The 24146-nt window shown below is 40.9% G+C and overlaps 1 long non-coding RNA gene across 1 annotated transcript in view; it reads right to left on the bottom strand.

Annotated features, from left to right (window-relative positions):
• LOC139030857 (uncharacterized) overlaps positions 1-24146 on the bottom strand; it is a 132859-nt gene that overhangs the window by 33409 nt on the left and 75304 nt on the right. Inside the window, exon 2 of the long non-coding RNA XR_011483291.1 lies at positions 367-504. This is a non-coding gene — a long non-coding RNA (uncharacterized lncRNA). The remainder of the gene's footprint in view (positions 1-366; positions 505-24146) is intronic.

Raw genomic sequence — 24146 nt, 5'->3', positions numbered from 1 at the left:
TGTCCATCAAAAGATAAATGGATAATGAAGATGTGGTACATATATACAATGGAATACTACTCAGCCATAAAAAAGAACAAAATAATATGGATGGTGAAGGAAAGTTATATGGCTCAAAATAGCCTGGAGTAAAAACTCCCCTCCAGGTCCCAACCACCATTCTATGCAAAACAAAGAACTCTCTCACCCGAAGAAAAAATGAACATTAAGGTTGATTATGCCCAGCTCCCAGCCGGTCCAGCCTCTGGCCAATCTTCAAAATTCCTTGCCCCAGCCATTTAAGAGATAACTACTCCGAACAACCTTGGAGAAGAACAGGCCCCCTTAAGACAGTAGCTTTCCACATATATGCCTGTATATACTTACTCTTTTCTTGAGTAAGTACAGCAGCTCGCTGACCTGACTGCTGCCCCTTCTTGCCTCATTGAAGGTGATCTGTTCCTGTAAAGTGCCGGTCTTTTTCCGGACCTTGCTTGCTCCAACTCCCTTATCTTACAGATGGACCTAGAGATAATGATACTAAATGAAGTAAGTCAGAAAGAGAAAGACAAATGCCATATGATATCACTTATGTGTGGAATCTAAAATATGACACAAATGAACCGATATATGAAATAGAAGCCAATTCATGGTCATAGAGAACAGACTTGTGGTTGCCGAGGGGAAGGGGCTTGGAAAAGGGATGGAGTGGGAGGTTAAGGTTAGCGGATACAAGCTGCTATATGTGGACTAGAAAACAGCAAGGTCCTCCTTTATAGCATCAGTGTCCTATGATAAACCATAATGGAAAAGAATCTTAAAGAAAATGTATATTTATGTATAACTGAATCACAGTGATTTACAGCAGAAATTAACACAACATTGTGAATCAACTATAATTAAAGTTTACTTCCTTTCAGCTATTGGGTCAAAATATACTTTTTAATTTTAAAATATTTTAATATATTTATTATATATGAATATATTATATGCATTTATATAAACATAAATCAAACAGCTGATTTAATTTAAATGAACATAATAATACAATTAATATAAAAATAAATAAATATAAATACTTATATTTTATTCACTTTTGGCTTATAGGTAACTAATCTTAAAATACCATATGTTGAAACTAGTGAATATAATTAAAAAGAAGTAGACCCACTGATGCAGAGAGTGAACTACCGGTTACCAGTAGGGAAAGGGAAGAGTGGAGGGGGAGGGGAGTAAGAAGTACAAGCTATTAAGTATAAAATAAGCTATAATGATATACCGTACAACATGGGGAATGTAACCAATATTTTATAATAACCATAAATATACTATAGTCTTCAAAAATTGTGAATCACTATACTGTACACCTGTAACTTATATGATATTGTACAACTCTACTTCAATAAGATTTTTTTAAAATATCATATGCTGAGAAGTGGTACTGCTGTCCTTGACAGTCTGCAGTCTATACTGCCTGTGACTCACTCCTCAATTTCACACACATCCCAACTGGTCTATACCCTGTTTAATGAGATGATGCAGAAATATCAGGTTGGTTTAGAAGTTTCTAAATGCTTCCTCTTAAGTTCTGTACTTAACCCAAATGACTCCATGACACTTTGTGGACCAACTAGTCCATGGACCATCTCGTGAATAGCACTGCTCTGAAACCTGGGCCCACGACAGGCCCCCTCTTGCCTGGGTTTAAGGGGTGCACTACTCCTCAATTATGAGCTTGAATTTTTACTGCCTCCTGAATATATTTGTATGGGTAATGACAATAGTAAATTGTTATTAAGCTATCATTAAAACTACCTAGTATTGGGAACTTAGCATGTGCCAGGAATACAACAGTAAGAGGTTTCTAGCTTTTCTGACCTTAAATGCTAATGAGAGAAGTGAAAGTAAAGTCGCTCAGTCGTGTCCGACTCTTTGTGACCCCATGGACTGTAGCCCACCAGGCTCCTCCATCCATGGGATTTTCCAGGCAAGAATACTGGAGTGGGCTGCCATTTCCTTCTCCAGGAGATCTTCCCTGCCCAGGGATTGAACCCAGGTCTCCCGTACTGTAGGCAGACGCTTTACTGTCTGAGCCACCCAAGAATGAGAATGGATATTTAATTCTCACATCCCTTTGAAAGGTTGTGTTACCTTCATGTTACAGATAAGGAAATTGAAGCTTATAGAGGTTAGTTAATATGTCTGAGAACTAGTAAGAGTTGCATCAGGGACACAAAACCAGGTCTTACTGGCTGAACCCATGGCGATTCAGACCTGCAGTGTCGCTTGCAGTATCCTCAATGGCTCCAGTCTCTTACCCAGGAGTAAGTTTAGTCTCTTACCTAGACTTTACCCAGTTGGGTGTTTATTCCTAAAACATGAGTCATAGTAAACTATCCCCCTCCAAGGAGTCACTGTGATCTCGTAGCATTTTATGTTTGGAAAGTTGACTATAAATGTCTTCTTTAAGAAAAAAAACAACAACAAAAAAGCATTTATTCTACAAACATCTATCTCAGAATTGTGCATAGTCTCTACTTGTAGGAAGTTGTGCAAATGTGGTACATAAGAAATAAAGTATGGTAATGATAACCCTATATGCAAGACAGAAAAAGAGACACAGATGTATAAAACAGACTTTTGAACTCTATGGGAGTAGGCGAGGGTAGGATGATCTGAGAGAACAGCATCGAAACATGCCTATTATCAGGTGTGAAACAGATCGCCAGTCCAGGTTGGATGCATGAGACAAGTGCTTGGGGCTGGTGCACTGGGGTGACCCAGAGGGATGGGATGGGGAGGGAGGTGGGAGGGGGGTTCAGGATCAGGAACACATGTAAATCCATGGCTGATTCATGTCAATGTATGGCAAAAACCACTACAATATTGTAAAGTAATTAGCCTCCAACTAATAAAAATAATTGGGAAAAAAATGAAGATTTATAAAACAGAAAAAAAAATTCTAGAGGTCAAAAAATAAATAAATAAATAAATAAAAATTTAAAAAAGAAGTAAAGTGATATAGGAGAACACCATCGGTACTTTTCCTGATGTGGTATGACCATACACGATAAAATTATACCAGTTTTGTTTCATTCACATCAATTTTTATTCTGATTATAATTTTGTCTGATTGATTTAATTACTACTGAATGCAGCTTTAAATATTAAGCTCTAGTGATGATATAATGCAGCAGAGACTGGCTAGTTGTTCACAATGCTATTTCTATTTCCCTCCTGGGTCCAGCAAATGCTCTTTCAGGGAGTGGAGACCATGTGGCTAAGTTCTGGCCAATAGGAAGCAGACAGAAATCAGGAAGCCCACTTTTGGGTGTAGCCCATAATACCTTCCCCCTGAGTTCTCCAGGTTCTCTTCCTTTCCCCTTCTGCTGGACAGAACCCAGGGGAGTCAACAGAGGACACTGAATGTAAGAAATCTGGGTCTTCGAATGACAGTGTGGAGGAGAAAACCCAACCCCTCCTCAACCGGCACTGGACTGTGCTGTGACATGTTTGCAAATTAAGCTCCTGATCATTTTGGGTAAAAGTAATAATGAATGTGAGGGCTCCCCTGATGGCTCAGAGGGTAAAAGATTATGACTGCAGCGCGGGAGACCTGGGTTTGATCCCTGGGTTGGGACAATCCCCTGGAGGAGGGCCTGGCAACCCACTCCAGTATTCTTGCCTGGAGAATTCCATGGACAGAGGAGCCTGGTGGGCTACAGTCCATGGGGTTGCAGAGAGTTGGACACGACTGAGCGACTAAGCGCAGCCCAGTAACTAATGTGCATAAACAAGTAGATGAATAAAATGAAAGGGTACATTAAATACCTAAAATGTGTGCTTTCTTTTTTTTTTTTGCACTTTCTAATGAACTCAGTCTGTGGTGAAAAACAGAATGTTCTGTACTCTAAATAGTGATTTGGATTTTCTAATAACAGCCTAGAGGACTTTCCTGTTTGAATTTAGTCAGGCTCAGGTAACGGGGCTATAAATTTATGTGACTAAATATTTAGCATTGTTGACAAAACTGTGCTTCTGCTAATAGACGGTGCATCAGAATTAGACATTGCTTCTTCCTTACTCTTTGTCACACGTGTACAGTTCCGCTAGATGATATGCTTAAGTTTAAGTGGCCTTAATTACTGACCACTTCACTAGCATTTCAGTCATTTCTTTTATCTGTGGTTGCACTGTGTCCCCCAAATTATTTGGCTTTAGAGCATCTCCATAAATTGTATTTAATTTCACAGTTTCACTGATGCGGCTTTTTGTTTCACTATTTCCAGTCCTCTAAAACTTTTCTTTTGACTTAGCGTTTTGTTATTAGCACGATTTTATTTGTGACTAATAGAACAAACCTTAAGACAAGCAGAATTAAAGTAAATGACATTTACATCTTAGGAGAACCAAAGAAATGCATAGTTATCATTTTAGTGGAGTTACAGATTTGTGGTCATTGAGGGAAGAATTACCTAAAGCTATGATTTAAACTCAGGAACAGACTCTACAACACCTGCTCTTTTTGAAAGTTATGGAATCATGTTATGAGCCTATTAATAGGGCTCAGACTTCAGGTGACCCTTAGGGTTAAGAAGAAGAATCAGCGCAGTGATCTGGAAAGAAGCTTTCTTGGTGCAATAGGAAACCTCAGTGCCCTAGGGTAAAACACCACTGTGGTTTGGGCAGACATAATATTTCCTCACTGGAAAGACATATAATTAAATATTAAAAGTGATGAAGTAAATAAACCCCAATTATTTATACTTTTAAGTTTAGAACAATCTATGTGTATTTAAGTACTACTTGGAGAATTTAAGAATTTGATATATTTAGGTATCTGGAAAACTGTGATTCCAATTTAGAAAAAGTTAATTGGCTTAATTGATTTAGACCTCAGAGGGATAGTATAATTATACTTGGATTATAAGCAATAATTAGATAAGAAAAGAACTTAATTTTACCCATTTTTATAAATTTAATTTAGTAGAAATACAAGAATTATGTATGATAGGATAATGTTTGTTTGATAATCAGGTAAAGCAAAAAAATTAAATGTATTAAGTTATTGATACAATTTTAAAAGCTTAAAAGATTATTTAAGTTGTATAAACACTATGAAAAGTGATTATGACCTCTTCTGGATTTGTAAATGCAATAATAAGATTTTTGAAACCTTAAGAAAGAACAAAGCTTTTTAGATTATAATTTAAAACAAAGGAAAACAAAACAGGCTTTGAACAATCTTTTTAGGGCATGAAAGTCACCTCTAGGAATATCATAAAACTCCTATGAATATTTTTCTTCTGTTTTTTTCTATCATCCTGCAGTTGCCCTTGACACCAATACTTTCTTTTTCTTCTCATATAAAAATACCATGCCCTTTTAAACTAAAGGAAAAGGTGATACTAAATAATAATTTGTAAAATATTTTGTAGATTGAAAATGAAAATTTGCTTTTTTTTTGACAATCTCTCATGTGGTCATTTACTAGTGTTACGGATGTTTGCCTATAACACATGCAGAAACCTCCTTCTCATGCCATAAAAGCAACGGCAGTAGCAATGACCCATGAAAATAACACTGAAACGGGATAGAATTCACTCTTCTGCATGAGTAAGGCAAAAGAACAATAAACATGTGGCTAAATGATTCTTTTTAATCCTTGGATTCCTAAAGTTGCTTTGTTCTTGAAATAATGGTCTTCAATCTCTTTTATACAAACGTTGCAAGTGACAGAAGACGATCTTTCCTAATCCAAACATCCTTGACACTGAGATGTCCAATGTGGGGTTTCTGAGTCCACCTGGAGCAGAGAGACTCTAATATGGCTCTGCAAGCCCTAAATCTTCTGCAGATGCCCTGAGGGGACAGGCTGGGACTCCCTTCTTCAGCCAGAGTGGATTCACTTCTATTTCTTTTATAGACTGGAAGTTTGGTCAGATTTCATTTGGAGAGTGGCTTCCATAGCTTTGCAGGTTTTGAAAATCACTGGGCCACAGTGTGCTTTTTCTAGAAACAGTGGCAGCACTGTGTGAATGAACACACATTATCCTATCATACATAATTCTTGTATTTCTACACATTTCCTGCAAGTCCCAGCAGGAAAAATAGAAATTACACAAGGAGATGGTTGTGGGACCATTGATCTGTTTTTCTAAAAGGTAAAGAACTTCACAAACACTGATTTGGGGAGGTTCCTAGACCTTTAGCCAAACTGTGGGGAACCCTCTTATTTACTTATTTCATTTAGAAATGGGGTCATTTCTTATGCTTGTTTAATTAAAGACTCTCCCATGCTTTTATTCAGAAATCTCTCCCATTTTATTTGGCACCAAGGATGAGCTATAGCACCGTGAACCTGCAGGTTAGCTGAGGTTACTAATGTGGCAGAACAAACAAACCCTTTTATGCCTTCTTTCCTAGAACTCAACTACTACTGAGGCTAAAGTAACAGAAGAGAGCTTTTAAAAATTTAACTCAAAACTGGGAGGGAAATAGAGACTCAGAGTGAAACACTGACAAACTACTAGCAGGAGGTTTTCGTTTTGCTTGTGTGTGTGTGTGTGTGTGTGTGTGTGTTTATAGTGCTAAAGTTCTTGCTGGTTTTTAGATGCTTCATTTTGTGGCCCCGCAGCCAGACTATCTTGGGGTCTCTGATGCTACCCTGCCCTACCCTCAAAGGCACGAAGGACGTTTCCCCCTGCCCTCTGCCCCATTTTATCCATTGGTGGATCCTCTAATGGCTGAGAATGACCCACAACTCAAGCCAGAGGTTGGATATAAAAGGAGGGAAGACAGGGAATGAGATAGAAATGTTAAAGATGACTAAGGGCATGTGTTTAAGGGGGTAGAAGACATAAGGGGGAGGGTCACAGGGTAATAAGTGGTGATCTGAGTCACATGACATGTCCAGGCCTCTAGGATCATGACCTTGTGGCTAAGGATTTCCAAAACCTCCTCCTCCTTAACTGGAACAAGGAAGGATCCTTTCAGCAAAGAACTGAGTGAACACTCTTCAGGATTCCGAGTGAGTAAAACTATTCTTAACACTCAAGTGGTATTTTGGGGAAAATCTGAACCATAATCTTAAGATCTGGCAGAAATGCAGGCATGATTCCCCTCTCTGGGCTCTTATTTCATTGTTAAAAAATCACAATGACATGGAAATTTAGGGACACCAAGAGTCCAGCTGAAAGGATTATGTGGTCTCTTATCTTCCTTTTGAAATTCAAGGCTAAGTAATATTCATGGCGTCTAGTCCCATCACTTCATGGCAAATAGACAGGGAAACAATGGAAACAGTGACAGACTTGATTTTCCTGGGCTCCAAAATCACTGCAGATGGTGACTGCAGCCATGAAATTAAAAGATGCTTGCTCCTTGGAAGAAAAGCTATGACAAACCTAGACAGCGTGTTAAAAAGCAGAGACATGACTTTGCCAACATAGGTCTATCTAGTCAAAGCTATGGTTTTTCCAGTAGTCATGTATGGATGTGAGAGTTCGACTATAAAGAAAGCTGAGTGCCAAAGAATTGATGCTTTTGAACTGTGGTGTTGGAGAAGACTTTTGAGAGTCCCTTGGACTGCAAGGAGATCCAACCAGTCCATCCTAAAGATCAGTCCTGGGTGTTCATTGGAAGGGCTGATGCTGAAGCTGAAGCTCCAATACTTTGGCCACCTGATGTGAAGAGCTGACTCATTTGAAAAGACCCTGACACTGGGAAAGATTGAAGGCGGGAGGAGAAGGGGACGACAGAGGATGAGATGGTGGGATGGCATCACCAACTCGATAGACATGAGTTTGAGCAAGCTCCGAGAGTTGGTGATGGACAGGGAAGCCTGACATGCTGCAGTCCATGGGGTCACATAGAGTTGGACATGACAGAGCAACTGAACCGAACTGAACTGACATAACCAAGGAAACTGAGGCTTAGAAAGGCTGACTAACTTATACAAGGTCAGAGTGAGTGATAGAGCAGGCAGGTAAAGCTGGGTACATCTGAGGTCACTCCCTATGCTCAAATCACCTGGTATGATCATCTGCTTGGTATATATATAGTAGGAAATCATGAGCTTTCTGCTATGCTTATTTTTTACCATCAACCTGTTTATGAACTCTTATTTCCTTCTCTTTTCCTAAGCCAAATGTCATGAGATTGAATCATAAATCATATGAAGAGCCAGGGAAAGGCAATATTCAGGGTTCAACTCCCCAATGTCTGCCCCTTCCACCATCATCAAAAAGTCTACAGACAATAAATGCTGGAGATGGTGTGGAGAAAAGGGAATACTCTTGCACTGCTGGTGGGAATGTAAATTGATATGGTCACTATGGAAGATGGTATAGAGATTCCTTTAAAAACTAGGAATTAAAACCACCATATGACCAAACAATCGTACTCCTAGGCATATACTGTGAGGAGACCAAAATTGAAAAAGACACATGTATCCCATTGGTCACTGCAGCACTATCTGCAATATCTAGGACATGGAAGCAACCTAGATGTCTGTCGGCAGATGAATGGATAAAGGAGTTGTGGTGCATGTACACAGTGGAATATTACTCATAAAAAGGAATGCATTTGAGTCAGTTCTGGTGAGGTGGATGAACCTAGAATCTGTTATACAGAGTGAAGTGAGTCAGAAAGAGAAAGATAAATATCGTATTCTAAGGCACATATACGGAATCTAGAAAAATGGTACTAAGAGTTTATTTACAGGCAGTAATGGAGAACAGACATAGAGAATGGACTATGGACATGGGGAGAGGGGAGGAGTGGGTGAGATGTGTGGAAAGAGTAACATGGAAACTTACATTACCATATGCAAAATAGTCAGCCAACAGGAATTTGCTGTATAGCTCAGGAAACTCAAACAGGGGCTCTGTATCAACCTAGAGGGGTGGGATGGGGAGGGAGATGGGAGTGAGGTTCAAAAGGGAGGGGACATATGTATACCTATGGCTGGCATGCTGCGATTCATAGGGTCGCAAAGCGTCGGACACAACTGAGCGACTGAACTGAACTGAACTGAACTGAACTGATGGCTGATTCATGTTGAGGTTTGACAGAAATGGCAAAATTCTGTAAAGCAATTATCCTTCAATAAAAAAAGTGAAAAAAAAAAAAAAAAAGCCTGCTCCTTCCAGATCCATGTGCCCCACGGTCAGCCTTGCTTGTTGTGTTTACATGCCTCCCTTCTAGCTTCCCAAACCCTGAAGAAAGCCTCTACTCACTCACTGGGCACCTAAGCAGAGCCTTGAGTGGGTGGGTGGCTGCTGTCAGGACACAGATCTGTTGCTCAACATTCATTCCAAATGGGACTTCACTTCTGGCAAAGCCCATACGGCCTGACCATATGTATGGGTGTCTTGATAGTAAACATATTTTTAAAAATAAAAATGTGAGCATCATTTTCTTTCCTTAGCTGTCTTATGTTACAGTCATAGCAGGTTGCATAATGGTGGCATTTAGTTAAAAAATAATGCTGTTGCCTTTTTTTCTGTTATGTATTTGCTTTGATGGTGGCTTTGATAAGGAGGGTATTGAAAAACAATGACCTTCAAATCAGGGACAGGTGGCTATAAATTCTAGCTTTATGATTCACTCGTTCAAAAATACGTATGTAAGTGTTGGGATAAAGCAATGAATAAAGCGAGGACCACTCCCCTCAAAGAGTATTTGAGGGGAATGAGATAGACTTTAAACAAGATAAATGAGAAAAAAATACAGTATGTTAGCTGGTGAAAAGTGCTAAAGAGACAAAGCAGGGGAATGGGTAGAAAATGTTAAAACTAACTAGTAGGGGACAGATAGGGGAGGCATGGATTGGGAGTTTGGGATTAGCAAACGCAAACTATTGTATACATGTATAACTGAATCAGTTTTCTACATACCATAAACTAACACAACATTGTAAACCAGTTCTGGGTCAGTAAAGTAGTATTCTTAAAAAACTGTGTGGTCACAAATATTGTGTATTAATGCAGTAGTATGGATTCTAGAAAGATGGTGTTGATGAACCTGTTTGCAGGGCAGCAGTGGAGACGCAGACGTGGAGAACAGACTTGTGGACTCAGGGTGGGAGGGAGGGAGCGGGTCGGATTGAGAGAGTAGCTTGAAAACATCTACACTACCATATGTAAAACAGAGAGCCAGTGGGAATTTTCTGTGTGACAAGGGGAGCTCGATCCAGTGCTCTGTGACAGCCTAGTGCGGCGGGATGGGGTGGGAGATGGGAGGGAGGATCGGGAGAGAGGGGACAAGTGTGTGCCTGTGGCTGATTCATGTTGCTGTGTGGCAGAAACCTCAACAATGTGGTAAAGCAATTATCTTCTAATTTATAAAAAAGTAACCATAAAAAAAAAACCTGTCTTGTCAGGAAATGTTTAACTGAGAAAACATCATTTGAGGCAGATTTGAAGGAGGTGAGACATTGGGTGTGTATGCATTAGTTTGTGTGATACTAGTAAAGTGAAAGTGAAACCTGCTCAGTTGTGTCTGACTCTGAAATTCTCCAGGCCAGAATACTGGAGTGGGTAGCCGTTCCCTTCTCCAGGGTTCCCAACCCAGGGATCAAACCCGGGTCTCCCGCACTGCAGGCAGATTCTTTACCAGCTGAGCCATGAGGGAAACCCAAGAATGCTGGAGTGGGCAGCCTGTCCCTTCTTCAGGGGATCTTCCCGACCCAGGAACAGAACCGGGGTCTCCTACATTGCAGGCAGAATCTTTACCAGCTGAGCTACCAGGGAAGCCCAGGAATACTGGAGTGGGCAGCCTGTCCCTTCTCCAGGGGATCTTCCCGACCCAGGAACAGAACCGGGGTCTCCTACATTGCAGGCAGATTCTTTGCCAGCTGAGCTACCAGGGAAGCCCAATATTAGTAAAAGTTACCTAAATGTCCACATACTTGATTTCCTCAGCTCTGAAATGGGAACAAAAGGTGCCTTGTTGATTTGTTCCAAGGATCTGGCCTGGCCATTGACTAGGAGCATGGCAACAGCTATTATTACTGTATCCATCATCATCACCATCACCAGCAGCAGCATAGTCATTATAAATAGCACTTGCTGGAACTAGAAATAAGTTATTTATACGTTTATTATCCCCAAATGACCTGGCTAAGGAAACTCGGATGATAGTTTACTTCTGGAGACTGAATGAAGTACCCCAGCATGGGAGAGGGTCCTGTGGGTTAAATATTTCTATCCAGCAGAGTCTTGGCCGGAAATAAAGGTCCCCTTCAGTTGGATAATTCGAGGGCAAGAGAGGCTGGGGAGCAGTGCACTGGGTCAGTCTCCCAGGGAATAGAGCAGGTGGAGACAGCTGGTGGAGAGGACAGGAGGGGCCACAGAACATACTTTGGATAAGGCTGAAGGTCAAATTAACGCAAATTCCTAGGTTCCACTGGGAGCCTCGTCATCACCATCATTCTCTGTATTGAGAACAAGCAACTTGAGTTCTTTCCTTCATCACCTGTTCTTTTAATTGTTGTTCTCCTTTGGGTTCTCTTCTTACCACAGGCAAAGTCCAAGATTTGCTTGGGAGTTTTGAAAGAAAACTAGATCAAATAAAAAAATAAAACCCAGTTGTATGTAAAACCAGAGACAGAAAGACAACCCAGCCAATCTCTACTCAGGGTCAGGCACTGGAGACAAGGGTGAAACACTCAGCTTGTCACTCATCAACATGAAACAGGCCAGGCCAGAGGGGTCCTGATCAAGAGCATGGGAGTTTTGCTATTTAGTATTTTAAAAGAAGTTTAAGCCATGATAGTAAGTAGAAGAGTCAGATATGAAACCATATACAATGTTAGTCATAAAATATATGTATATGCGTTGAAAGTGAAAGTGAAAGTCACTCAGTCGTGTCTGACTCTTTGCAAGCCCATGACCTATACAGTCCATGGAATTCTCCAGGCCAGAATACTGGAGTGGGTAGCCGTTCCCTTCTCCAGGGGATCTTCCCAACCCAGGCATCAACCCAGGTCTCCCTCACTGCAGGTGGATTCTTTACCAGCTGAGCCACAAGGGAAGCCCAAGAATACTGGAATGCGTAGCCTATCCCTTCTCCAGAGCATCTTCCCGACCCAGGAATTGAACCAGGGTCTCCTGCATTGCAGGCGGATTCTTTACCAGCTGAGCTATCAGGGAAGCCAATATGCATTGAGACGAGACTAAAAAGAAATAAACCATTTCCACTATTTATGTCTGTAGATGATGATGATTTTTTTCTAAACTCCTTTTGTATTTTTCTAGGTTTCCTCAATGAACATGTATTTTTTATTAAATTTAGAAAGATGGTAATGATGACCCTATATGCAAGGCAGCAAAAAAGACACAGATGTAAAGAAAAGACTTCTGGACTCTGTGGGAGAAGGCGAGGGTGGGATGATTTGAGAGAATAACATTGAAAAATGTATATTACCATACGCAAAATAGATGACCAGTGCAAATTCGATGCATGAAGCACGGCACCCAAAGCTGTTTTCACTGTTCTCTTAAAACTGTTTATGTTTAGGCACTGAACATAAATTCTTATAATGGAATGATGTGATAATTTTTAATTTGGGGGCTTAGATTTGCAACACTTGACTGCATTAGAGTAGTTCAGGAATTGACATCACACACTGCTCTTTTTAAAACAAAACCAACAAGGACCTACTATACAGCACAGGGAACTCTGCTGAATACTCTGTAACAACTTAAATGGGAAAAGAATTTGCAAATGAATAGATGCATATATATGTATAATGATCACTTTGCTGTACATCTGAAACTAACGTAACATTGCTAATTAACTATAATGCAATATAAAATAAAAATTAAAAAAAAATAAGTGACACTGAAAAGAAAAAAAAGAATAGTTCAACGTGCAGACCTTCTTTTTACAAACAGTCTTCAGGAAAATTTTGGTAAATTTTACCTGGATGTATAACCCAGTTTTAATCTTTTTGACATAATTAAATCATTATCCCTAAACCTGTAAATTCTTAAAAAAAAACTTTAGTCTTTTATAATCATATGAAGTTTGGCTTAAGAAACCTCTCTTTATTGCTTATAATTAGAGCCCCTAAATATTTTAAAAGCTTCTTTGTGTGGTAAAATGGGAAGTCTAGATTCCAAACCTATGAAAACTTTGCCAGGCTGTCCAGCTGTCCCGGCCACTCTTCTAGAATCCTAAAAGCTGTCTGAGATCTGGAGGAGATCTGAAACAACTGGGGCTCAAAGTGCCGTGGAAATCACAGATTGGCCACACTTGACTCTGGTTTCATCCTGTCACAATTACTGTATACCATTCCTGTCAGCCGAAGGCTGAAGTCTCAGCTGACTTAACACAGACGCAAACCATAGTAATGACTTTTTCTGCCAATTCTCCATCCTAAGTTAATAAGTGAGAAATTTTAGGGCCCCTGGGGTAGTATTCTCTATTTAGGAGTGAAAAGACTTTTTATCTGCCACCTCTGCCTTGCCTCCCCTATCCCCATTCCTCTCTTCCGAGAACAAAGATTTAGACCACCAGGATTGCAGTACTAGTTAGAATATCAACACTGATAAGAAACTTAATTAGCAGAAGGGAAAAATGTAGTAGGAAATATGAGAGGAAAGCCTCCAAGCTTTGGAAATGCTTAAGTAATAGCTAATATTTGTAAAGCTGTTCACAGTTTACTCAGCTGCTTGACATGCATAACCGCCTTATCTCATCCTTGCACCAGTCCTGACAGGTGGTTGCTGGTCTCATCTTTACAGGTAAGGTAAAATGGAGCAGTTAAATCCAGCCAGTGGCAGTCATCGTCCCCTCAGACCCAACTCCCTTGATCAAGACACACTTTATGCAGAACCACAGCTGCCTCATGGACCATGGGCACCAGTCCTGAGGAAGCCAACCCAGCTTTAGCCAAAGGAGAACGTCTGATCAGACAGGGCATGGACTGTAGAAAGTATGGTGCTGTGAAGAGGTGGGAAAATGTGCAGGCTGATGGGCTCTGAAAATGGTAACCATCACTGAAGTCTGTGTCCTGGCATCAGACACACAGCACATTCACTAACTGGTACCCTTACAAGGATTAAGAATGGTGATGCATTCTGAAGCCACTAGTACTATGGGACCTTTATCAGACCCCAGTGGGAGCTGAGGCTGGCAGATTGGGGCCACCCTGACCAGTGCTCTGATTTGGGTACTGGCATTAGTGAAACCATACACTGGACCTTACACACTCAAGGCCCATAAGGTAGAAACAAAATGATACACTGAGAACAACCAACTCCCTTTTGTAGAGTCCCAGGGAAACCACAGACACGGAAACAGCTTGCTGACAGCCCCATGGACCGAGCTTTGCACAGACACAGGCACGCTGGGGGACTAGAACAACCACTGCAGGTCGAAAATCCACCCACGTAACCTGTGGACCCTCCCCAAATCTGCACATGGGCCTCAGGAGGAGGCAAGAGGAACAACCGTACCTCTGCAGACAACTCCTGAAACTTACAAATTACTTTCCACCAATTGCTTCCCAGCCCATCCCCCTCTTCCATGGTAAATAGCCCACTCAACAGGTGATGGGGAGACAGATCTGACTATTGCCTCCTGTCTCCTTGTTTGGCCACCCTGCAATAAAGCTTTCTCCTCTCTCCACAAAAAACCGTTGCCTTGGTATTTGGTCTTTCTGTTTCCCAGCAGGCAACGCGTCCACTTGCTTAGTTGCCTTAGGTAGGGGAAGCAGCTATAGCTGAACCACAGTCTGGTACACAGGAAACCTAGGAGACAAATAATCTGACAGTGTCTTCTTGCCAAAGCCCACTGAGAAGTCACAGGTCACAAGAACCCGGGTGAATCCATCTCTATAGCTCAGCTTTCCGGGGCACAAAGCAGGCTGAGGTGAATGGAAAGTGGATGAAGCGCAGGCAGGAGAAATGGAGAATATCTAAGACAGAGGCAGTTTTAAGACTAATGTCATGTTATCCTGCCCTTGAAGACTCCATTTCCTGGTAGGGACTTGAAAGAGGCAAGTGAGACTTCAGGATTCTTCCTTTCTTTTTTTCCTCACTAACTCCCACTTCCTTATCTCAAACAGTTGACTATCTGGAAATTGCTAGATGCTTTGGGGGATTGAACATAAAGGTAAATGCAAATTGCTGGTAGTCTGCTAGAAGAAATCCATGTTATGATGACTGTATAGACTGGCATTCAACATTCACCCCACTTTCTTTCAAGCATGGCTTTTTATACTACACAGCCTGAAAAGTTAAATAAAAGCACAAGAAAAACTGCATTTCCCAGATTCTATTGCAACTAGGTTCTGGATGTCACCTAGATTCAAGCACCCATACATGCCCTTGAGGGAAATTAAGAAAGCACAAATAAACTAGAATCTGTAGCATCTTCTTCGTGACCATGGTTATTGAGTTGTTGGTCTTGGGTGTTCAGAGATGGAGTCCCTGGCATCTATTCTGCTGGTGCAGCTTGCAGCCAAAATGGTGTGGTTCTAGGGCTGGGGCAGCCCCCAGATCCTAGTGACTTCCTGATCACAGTGGCTTCCCAGTCATGGCAGTGGTGATGTAGTTCGAGAGTCAGTGGTTTTTTGATCACAGAGGAGGCAGCAGCAAATTTAGTGGCTTGGCTCTGCTATGTGGTTCAATCTAAATTTTTTTTCTTTCATCCTCCTAACAATTTGGCAAGTCATTTAATATCCTACAAAAGATTTCTTCCTGTTTAAACTACATTCTGTCTTTGCAATTAAACTTTGACTGCTACAGAAATGAATGAAAATGCAAAGTAGAAAGGGGTAAGCACTGCTACAGTACTATGCAAATCTTGAAAGAACTAGGCATTAGGCTTATGTTATGGAGATATAGAGAAAATTTTCCTTCATGGAATCTGAGACCTCTTGACAAACTCATGGAATGAGTTTTCCTTTTCCAGAGAAGCAGATGAAATTAACAGACACTGTGACTATTGTCTATTATATTTAAGAAAGCACACAAGTCTGTGTATCTATTCCCAGAGATGGGCTCCATGTCTGTATGAAGAAAGAGAAATACTACATGTGCAAATCCCCTGGCAATAGCCCCTTTCAATTTTAGAAATCAGACTTGCTTGCTTTTTAAGTGTCTGTTAAAATTTTTTTTAAATGTTTATCAGAAACTTCAATAATGCTATTGAAATTAAATTTCTTCTCTGAGGGAAACAATAAAAGGAATCAGGGCATTTCACTGTTTACTTCTGTTACTGTTACCTATTGTTGTTGCATGGCAAAATACCCCCGAACTTAGTGACTTAAAATAATAATCATTTTATTGCATATCATGATTGTATTGGTCATACATTTGAACTGGGCTCAGCTAGGTGATTTTTCTGTTCTAGATGACATTGATGGAGGTGACTTGGTAATATTTAGGTAGTAGAAAGATTGGTTTAAAGGGTACAAAATGGCATCTGGTAGGGACGACTGGGAGGTTGGGCTGCCTACTTGAGCACCTACACTTGCCTCAGAGTAGTCAAAATTCTTACCTACTGATGTAGGGCTCCAAGAGAAGTCATCCAGTGAACAAGGGAAAGCTGCATGACCTTAACAATCTAACCTCAGAAGTTACGCAGCAACACTTCTGTTGCTTTATTTGTCAAAGTAGTCACATATCCATCCATATTCAAAGAGTGGGGACTTAGATGCTACTTTTAGAAGCAAGGTTTTGGAAATATCCCAATCCCTCTACATCACTCTGCTTTACCTGTGTCTCTAGGGAAACCGCCATTGCCAAGTGAGCCGTGACTAGAGTGGTTTAACCACTTGAAGAATATCACCTTTAAATCAAGGATGAGAAGTAAAAAAGGTATGGGCACTCCTAACGTTGTGTTTAATACGGAATTAAGAGTGAAGTTTTTTAGCTAGCTTGTTGATGTCTTCCCATTTACATTGCATTAAGTGAGGAAAGAAGCTCAATTTTCACAGTCCTTAGGATGGCAGGTATCAAAGCAGAAACTTGGGCACACAAGAGTAAAGTGTAGATACAGTGATGAGTTAAAAGTATGTTCCCAAGATCAAGACCAAAGCCCAGGTTCTATAACTGGGTCATAACATCAAAGCAGATTGAGTATCAGTATGTATTTCAGTCTGTGTCACCTGAGTAAGAGGATTTTCATATCCTCCTGGGTAACTACATGGTCTCAGAACCCAATAAGGCTCAGCATGGTGTTGTGTACTTTGCTTCTGGGTCGGGACACAGAGTTGTTCAGCAAGCTGTTGATCCTCAATAGTCAGCACTGATGAACATACATTTGTTGAGCAGTTACTCTGTGCCAGGCACTGCTGGTTCCAGGGTAGATGTAGAGAATCAGATATTGTCTTTGCCCTGAAGGGGCTCAAGTCTAATGGAGGAGAGAGGTGAGCAAACAACCACAATATCATGTGAAAAAATCATATAATTTAATTCAGGGCTAATGGATGAGGAGTATAGAGAAAGGAGTAATCAGTTTTAAAGTCTGACATAAAAGCTAACATTTCAGGTAAGTTTTTTTAGGTAGAGAAGGTATAAAGAGCCTCTTGGATAGAAGAAACACCCTGTGAACAGTATGGACTATGTTATGGTACATGTTACTTACAGGGAACACTGAAGAATTGATGCTTTTGAGTTGTGGTGCTGGGGAAGACTCTTGAGAATTTCTTGGGCATCAAGGAGATCAAACCAATCATTCCTAAAGGAAATCAACCCTGAATATACAATGAGAGGACTGATACTAAAAGCTGAAGCTCCAATACTTTGGCCATCTGATGGGAAGAGCCAACTTACTGGAAAAGACCCTGATGCTAGGAAAGATTGAGGACAGGAGGAGAAGAGGGCAACAGAGAATGAGATGGGTGTATGGCATCACCAACTCAATGGACGTGAGTTTGAGTAAACTCCAGGAGATGGTGAGGGACAGGGAGCCTGGCATGCTGCAGTCCATGAGATCATGAAGAGTTGGACATAACTTAGGGGCTGAACAGCAGCAGCAATGATTTATAGGGATTGATGGGTAGTCCCATGAGACTGGAGTGTAGATTCTAGGAATGGAGGAGGGAGTGAGACATAAAGCTGGAGTGAAAATTCTGGCTGGATTGTCAAGGTCTTTGAATTTCAGGCTGAGGAGTTGGAAGTTTTACCCATAGAAAATGTGAAGGATCCAAAAGGGTAGAAGATGTGGCGAGATATAAAAGCAATACTAGCTATTTTTAATTAGATAAGCCAAAATATGTCCCACTCCTTGGAGTTTCGTCATATTTGATATTTTGGAAAATCTCCATTGAAGCCAGGCTCCAAATGGAAATTTTAGATTTTCTCTTGTGTTTCTATTTCTTTTAAAGTCTAAAACTCTATATTGCTGCCGTGTTCCACCCATTTAAGACAAGATTACCTACTAAAAATAATCTGAAAGGCAAAGAGCATGACTTAGCTAGTTTCTCTGTCATGTCCCTCACTACAAAGCAAAGGCTAGATCAACAAACACACAAAATCCTTTTTGTCCCCGGCAGAAGAATTAAATGGTCAACTTTGTGTTGATGGAATTTTTTTTCCTACACGTGGTACAAGCCATCTCTCAGAGGCAAATTAGTTAAATCACGTCTTGAAACCACCCGTACATATTTGTGCAGCCAGAAGTGAGAGGTGTGGGTGGCAGGGGATTGTAGGTGACTCAGTATGCCTGGCATCTTGGTCAGAAATCTCTCTCAGCTGATGGCAGAGGTATTGCTGCCATAAGAGGTGCTGCTTATGAACTGCCACCCAATCACTGTGTGTGCTGTTTGAGATCTGTTTTCAGGTTAGTCAATCTGTAAGATGATGCAGGTTTTGAAGTTTCTTCCAGTTCGTTCAGCAGGGATGGCCTTCCAGACTTGTTCTGCTAGCGCCTTAGGGGTCTGACTCCAGTTACTTGCAGCAAGTCTACCTAGGAGTTTAGCTCTCCCAGGTATTGACATAAATCACTGGACATTTTGAAATTTTTAAGTAGCTCAATCACATGTGTAGCAAGACACCCAATGTGTGTTAGTTGCTCAGTCATGTCCGATTCTTTCACACCCCATGGACTGTAGCCCACCTGGCTCCTCTGTCCATGGGATTCTCCAGGCAAGAATCCTGGAGTGGGTTGCCATGCCCTCCTCCAGGGGATCTTTCCGACCCAGAGATCGAACATGAGTCTGCTGCATTACAGGCAGATTCTCTCCTGTCCCTGGTGGCTCAGAATCCCCCAGGGACAGTGGTGGATCCACCTGCAGTGCAGGAAACCCAGGTTCAATCTCTGGGTCAAGAAGATCCCTGGAAAAGGAAATGGTTACCCACTCCAGTATTCTTGCCTGGAGGATCACATGGACAGAGGTACCTGGTGGGCTATAGTCCATGGGGTTGGAAAGAGTAAGACACAACTGAGTGACTAACACACATATGCAATGTGGGTGAACACTAATTTTCCTCCCCCCACCGCCCCCTTTAAATGAAACTGCCACACAGATGGGCACTATTTTAATGACTATTGTGTCTTTCTAGCTGGGGCTGTATCCAGTTGCCTTGCACAGGTCTTCTTTGTCTGGGGAAGCTCTACCTGCTTGGACCTTATTAGTAAGGAACACAGATATTACTGGGAACAAATAGGCAAACTGGTATAAGGGCCAAGGAGATTCAAAGAAGAGGGAGGGGGCACCAACTCTCTTTCCTTAATGTTAATATTATACCTCCAAGGGTTTAAACTGGTCACATTTCAAGGCCATCAAGCCAGAGGGCACTCAATCCTGAAGAGAAACCAGTGGAGAGGGCAGCCTGGTCTAGTGGTTGAGTTTTTCCCCAGGGCTTGATTGTCATGGGAGTCCACCTGTAGCTGAGGTTAGAGACTGTCCTTTCCCGGCCACTCTGTCACCATTGGTGGCCTTGGGAAAATAACAGAGAGTGAGTGCAAGCTGAAAGAGCTATGTAACTAAAGAGCTATAATATGGAAGTTAGGTCCACTTCTTCGTTTTGCACTCATCTTCCTGCTTCCTTCAAAGAAAGTATTACCTATGCCTTTATCATCAAAGCAGAGGCTCTGAGCAGAGTGTTGGACTGCCTCTTTTTCTTGGGGGTGGGGCTTTATAATTTATTTCTTTATCTACCTACCTACCTAACTACCTATGTATTTACTTATTTTTCAGTACTCTTACAAAGATCTTTATCATATGTGTTCTTAAACACTTCTCTACATGCATAATAAAATGTCCATCACACTGGACCACCTCTTTTTGTAGGAACCTCAGTAATAGCCACAGAAAAGGCGCAACTCCAGTATGCAATAAAGCACATTTTCTGTGAGGCAACAGGACAGGTATTAGATTGACTACCCCCCTGGAGCTTTTGGCTTATAAAGAGAAAACTCTACAAGGGAAGAAATCATTCCTGTATTATAAGGTGAGGCTTTGAGTTATTAATTTGAATAGTAAAAGAGGATATATTGTACAACACAGGAACTATAGCCAATATTTTATAATAACTATAAATGGAATATAAGCTTTAAAAATTGTGAATCACTATACTGTACACATGTAACTTACATAATATTGTATAGCAACTATGCTTCAACTAAAAAGTTTTTTAAAGTAAAAAGTGTATACTCTTATTTTGCACTCTGATGGTGATGGCAAGATGCATTGGCTATAGTATAAAACTACTTAAACCATAAGAAACATTGTAGGATTCAAATGAAAGGAAATGAGATTATTGGAATAAAGATTTTGAGACTCCACATTCTTAAGCACAGAGGTCTTAAGCATGGATTCTTCCTAAGATGTTGAACAGTTCAAATTCAGGAGTTGTATGGGTGGTGTGTCCTCTAAAGAATGTGTATTTTTTATATATGACCCTACACCTCTTAGACTAATCAGTAGATTTTCCCCATTGGTGGGCCAAGAGGAGACAGATAGCTTTTAATAGGGTGATTTACCTCATATATACTTATCAACCTCATAGAGATCAAAGGGGCTAAATGGATTTCAAATATTTATTCATGTGTTAAATCCAACTGAGATGCTCAAATTCATTTCTTTCTCTTCATGTAAGTGAAAGGATAGCTAATAATAATAAACACTAGTTTTTATTTAGCACTTACTATATGTCAATCACTATGCTAAGGACTTTTCGTGGGCCACCTCTACATTAGACTTTACTTTCTAGACATAAAAAATTATTCTCCCAGGGCATTCAGAGCTTGTGCACTGGGACGACCCTGAGGGAGGGGATGGGGAGGGAGGTGGGAGGGGGATTCAGGATGGGGGACTCATGAACACCCATGGCTGATTCATGTCAAAGTAAGGCAAAAATCACTACAATATTGTAAAGTAATTATCCTCCAATTAAAATAAATTAATTAATTTAAAAGAAAAAAGAATAAAAAGGAACGCATTTGAGTCAGTTATAATGAGGCAGATGAACCTAGAACGTATTATACAGAGTGAAGTGAGTCAGAAAGAGGAAGATAAATGTCGTATTCTAACACATACATGTGGAATCTAGAAAAATGGTACTGAAGAATTTATTTACAGGGCAACAGTGAAGAAACAGACATAGAGAACAGACTTATGGACATGGGGAGAGGGGAGGAGAGGGTGAGATGTGTGGAGACAGGTAACATGGAAACTTACATTACCGTATGTAACATAGATAACCAACGGGAATTTTCTGTGTGGCTCAGGAAACTCAAACAGGGGCTCTGTATCAACCTAGGGAGTGGGATGGGAGGAAGATGGGAGGGAGGTTCAAAATGGAGGGGACATATGTATACCTATGGCTGATCCATGTTGAGGTTTGACAGAAAACAACAAGTTCTGTAAAGCAATTATCCTTCAATAAAAAATAAATAAATTTTTTAAAAAGTTAGTCTTCTAATAGATCAATTGTCACTGATATTTTTTTAAGTGAAGCAATTTTTAAAAAAATCCATGTCTCCTGAATTACAGAAAGGTCTTTACAAATGCAATAAGATATTAACATGGAACTATTCCAGACTCATTTTTGGCTGAGGTCCCAAGATTATGGGCACCAAATACTCCTCCATTTTGAACTGAGAATGCAGCCTAGCTATGCAGGACTTGCAAAGGAACTGCGCTGGAATTGGCTGTAAAAGTGTTGATGTGGCCAGAAATCTGGAGATTAGAAGATTCTTTCAGAAAGAGGATTTAAGTGTGAGTCCCACAGCCCCCACTCTCCCCTCACTGGAAGATGTTGAGAGAGGAGGGCTTCAAGGAGAGATTGATGTTTGCGGTGCATGACAGACCAGGTCTGTTTCCCACCTAAGGAATGTTGAGGGCAATAGTTTCACCCAAGCAGAATCTGGAAGTAGAATGGGGACTATGGTGTAAGTAGTGACTGTATTCCTAGGACAGAGGGTCCTAGGGGGCCAGGAGGAAGAGCTGGAGGGCTGCTATCTTAGATTCTGCCATGAGGAGACACTGCTTAGCAGAGAGATGCTCAAAATATACAGTCCATGGCCACAGGCTGAGCGAGGAGTGCTATCTAGGCAGGTGCAAGTACCCATAGTGAGAAGCCGCAGGTGAGAGATCTCTTGTGATGAGGGGCAGCTGGGTCTCCGAAGAGCCCATGAAGAAACTCACAAAAGACCTGCTTTAAATACTGTTCAAGGCTGAAGAAAGTAAGCATCATACAAGTGCCATTCAGGTAAAATCTTTCCTGCCCCAACCCACTGTTTCTCGCCTGACAGAGCTGACTAATGGGCAGGGTGGAGTCAGAGGGTAAGGAGAAAGGATACTGATCAGCCCCCTTTCCACAGACGCTTCCCACCTACTGCAGGCCTAGATTGGGGGAGTGGAGAGCCTTTAACTTTGATTGATGTTTGGAAGGTTTTGTTTCTTGACTGGCTTTAAGCACAATGACCTAGTATGGTAATATTAAATGAGCAAACAGAGGCTGTTTTTGATGGAAATGAAGACTTTTATTACTTCAGAATAACCAGAAAAGTTATACATCCTGTCCTAGATTTTATCCAAAGGGTAAGGAAGAGGTAAGCCAAAGAGCAGGTTTGCAGGAGCACTAATAAATAATCTTTAAAGTTGGTTTGTTAGAGTGTGTCTCCTTTTTTATTCAATAGTTAGACACAAATACATATTTATAACTAAAGCCTATGATAATTTGCTTCTTTCAGGTTTCAAGGAATAGGCCTGCTGAGATAGCCTTAGGTCACGTGGACTTATTGTAACAATACACATAGAATTAAGGAAGCCTGTGGAACTATCTGAGCAGGCAATTGGTCCTTTAGAATGCCATCATTAGAATGTAGAAGAGGCTTAAGGAATTGGAAACAGTGGCTTCTAATTGTTTGGGACACAGTGGTAGTTCCAGATATCTCAGGCAGCATGTCTCACTCTAGGACTGACTGTCTGGCCTGCCTAGCTTCTCTGTGGGCATCTTGTATCTGATAGGCTGCGCGCTCATCACCATTCAATACGCAGCACCCCACTGGGCCTTGTTTCACAGGCGCCTGACCTAACCTCCCTTCCTCAAGAACTGTTGGTCCAAACATTTGGGACTCGAGAATTCTGTGGTGCAGGCATGACAAATACATGGAGACAGAACTGCTTGTAAGTCGCTACATGTGATGAGGTCTGTGGGCACAGTGGGTTTCATGGACTATCTGATAGAATTTTTCACCAAACACCTTCTGTCCTTAACCAAATTCCCACAAACAATAGTTGGATAGCAATCAATTATTCTTTTGGACACTTTTATTGTTTCTTTTAAATATTCTGTGTGCTACCATTTCTGTGCACCAATTTTTATCAATAAATATTTATTCAGCATCAGCTATATGCAAGTCATTATCACTCCAGAATCTTTATCTTTGATATTTCTTTGTTCTTTCCCTTCACCTTTCATTTTTATAAGGTCCTGTAGATAAAACTGGATCTACAGATGCCTTCAATTTGGTCACATAATTCCAAAAATCTCGTGCTCTGGTCCATTCAGGGCTGGAATATGGCTCTAAAATGAATCTCTTTTCCACAATATTTCCTGGATCTTTTCTGCTGTAGAACTCTTTATGAGCCTTTATCTTTGATTTGTCATGTAAAGTTTTTTATAGGAAGGCTATACTTTTGTTCTAATTCTCATTAGTCACCCTTGGAACCTGATTTAAAAAATTTTTTTATTTTATTG

The sequence above is a fragment of the Odocoileus virginianus genome, chromosome 24 (genome assembly GCF_023699985.2).
Source record: "Odocoileus virginianus isolate 20LAN1187 ecotype Illinois chromosome 24, Ovbor_1.2, whole genome shotgun sequence".
Taxonomy (NCBI): domain Eukaryota; kingdom Metazoa; phylum Chordata; class Mammalia; order Artiodactyla; family Cervidae; genus Odocoileus; species Odocoileus virginianus.
This window is presented reverse-complemented; position numbering and strand designations above follow the sequence as displayed.